Raw genomic sequence first — 2,432 nt, 5'->3', positions numbered from 1 at the left:
ATTGCAGATCTGCAACAGTTCAGATCTGAGTTCCTCTGAACTCAGACCTGAACTGATGAAATTTTGAGGGGAATTGGGTGTCATCACCACACCAATTCACCCTAGGGCACTTCTGCTATTCCCCAAAAACAATTTGGTAGCAATAACTGAAGGTAAGGCAATTGAGAATTCAGATCCAAACTCAGACTTGAGTTCAGATCTGAATTCTGCTGTTACAGATCTGCTCAGTTCAGATCTGAATTCCTCTGAACTCAGATCTGAACCGATGCAAGTTTGAGGTGAATTGGGTGCCATCACTACCCCAATCCACCCTAGGATACATCCAACCTGCCTCAAGGGTGAATGGATAGCAAGGAATGAGAGAAATTCAAATCTGAAATGCAGTTGATATGATGTGAGGACTGAACTGATACAGAGCATACTATGAATTCTGGGTGGACTGAATTCTTGGCTTTACCCACTTGTAACCGAGCTACATTAGCTAAGGAGGTGTATGTTTGGATTGAATAATTGTTATGCCTCAGATATTTAAGAAAAATTAGCACTTTCCAAGTATTTCTTTTAGCATTCAGATCTGTAGCAGGGCTGCTATAGTGCAACAGTTAGCAGACCTGATTTCAGATTTCTACAAAAGTTGTATGGGCCGAATAGCTTGCAATACCAAACATTGCAGACCCAATTTTCAGGTCTTAGCAAGTGTTTGATATGCATCAGCTATACAGGTTTGAGCTTCAATTGTAGAGTTTTTAACCCAAGCCTAACTCAGGACTGGTTTTAGTTTATTTCAGATCCTTTTAAATTTTTTTTTTTAGATCAGATCTGATTTCAGCCCTAAAGCATCATAGAATTGATTCCAACCTTAATGGATGTATATTGTAGTGTATACCAATGAGTGTGTATGAGATATCCAGCTCAGATCTGAATTATTATTTATTAATTTCTCTAGACTAACAATACCAAAGACTTGTAGATCTGAACTCAGATCTAAATTGGGTCTGAATTCAGATGTTGCAATCGATGGATGTAGATAAAGGAACCTTGAATAAGATGATTGGTTTAAATCTGCTTTTAGTATAATCGGCTTCATTTATTCATGATAGGATGTAGGTTTTGTATTCCAATACTTCACTTTACATTTTCAGTGTGATAGGATTAGTTATTTATTTTCTTTTGTGAATATTGGCATTTTTATTGCTTTGACTTTAACAGTTTATGACAAGCAGACCTGAACTGGAAGAGATCCTTTACGACCCAGAGATTGAACGGACTCTCCGTGTCCGTTTGAGAGCTGCTAAGCAAGTCAGACAAGAAGCACAAGAAATGGCTGAACAAAGAACTATGATGGATTATGCCAAGCCTACCCTCACCGGGACTGTCTCCAGCATTATCAGGCCAACTATTGCTGCCAATAACTTCGAAATTAAACCGGCCATAATCCAAATGATACAAAATACGGTTCAGTTTTGTGGTATGGCCAATGAGGATCCGAATGCCCATATTGCTAACTTCTTGGAAATCTGTGACACCTTCAAACACAATGGGGTAAGTGATGATGCCATCCGGCTGAGGTTATTCCCATTTTCTTTGAAGGATAAAGCCAAAGCTTGGTTGAACTCATTACCGGCAGGATCTATAGCCACATGGGACGAAATGGCCAGCTGTTTTCTCTCTAAATATTTTCCCCCTTCTAAAACTGCTAAAATGAGGAATGACATCACTACTTTTTTCCAGCAAGAGGGGGAATCTTTATATGAGTCTTGGGAAAGATACAAGGAGCTGTTAAGGAGAGTTCCTCACCATGGCCTCCCCATTTGGCTGCAAGTGCAGACTTTCTATAATGGTCTTACTGACTCAAATAAGACCATATTAGATGCTGCAGCCGGAGGATCCATAAATAATAAAACTCCTGAGGTTGCCCATGCACTTATTGAGGAAATGGCAGCCAACAATTATCAATGGCATTCGGAAAGGACTCAAACTAGGAAGCAGCAAGGCTTGCATAATGTTGACACTTATACAGCACTAGCTGCACAAATAGGAGCACTCAGTAAAAAAATAGATGAAATGCAGATAGCTGCCATGCATGTGCAGCCTCTTAATTGTGAATTGTGTGGGGGAGGCCACATCAGTACAGACTGCCAAGTTGGCAATCAGTTCAGACCATCTACTGAACAAGTTGACTATGTCAGCAATTCGTCAAGACAGCAGGGTTACCAGAGTCACCATACTTTTCATCCAGGATGGAGGGGACATTCAAACCAGTCCTGGCCAAATCAGCATATTTCCAAGCCGTTCCACCAGACTTATCATCAGCCTGAACCGAAATCCAATTTGGAGGAACTGATGACAAAATTTATAGCAGGTGCAGAAACTAGGTTCCAGAACCAGGAAGCCTCAATCAAAAACCTGGAAAACCAAGTGGGGCAATTGGC

At 40.6% G+C, this 2,432-nt stretch overlaps 1 non-coding gene across 1 annotated transcript; it reads right to left on the bottom strand.

Moving 5' to 3' along the window:
• Positions 1-1,698: 1,698 nt before the first annotated feature.
• Positions 1,699-1,805, bottom strand: LOC148870608 (small nucleolar RNA R71). The gene has a single exon (XR_016108586.1). It is a non-coding gene; the product is annotated as a small nucleolar RNA R71 (small nucleolar RNA).
• Between the last annotated feature and the right edge of the window lie 627 nt (positions 1,806-2,432).

The sequence above is a fragment of the Nelumbo lutea genome, chromosome 2, assembly GCF_056320005.1.
Source record: "Nelumbo lutea isolate HS-2025 chromosome 2, American lotus-T2T, whole genome shotgun sequence".
In the NCBI taxonomy this organism is placed as follows: Eukaryota; Viridiplantae; Streptophyta; class Magnoliopsida; order Proteales; family Nelumbonaceae; genus Nelumbo; species Nelumbo lutea.
The sequence above is the reverse complement of the archived record's forward strand: the minus strand, read 5'-3'. Positions and strand labels throughout refer to the sequence as shown.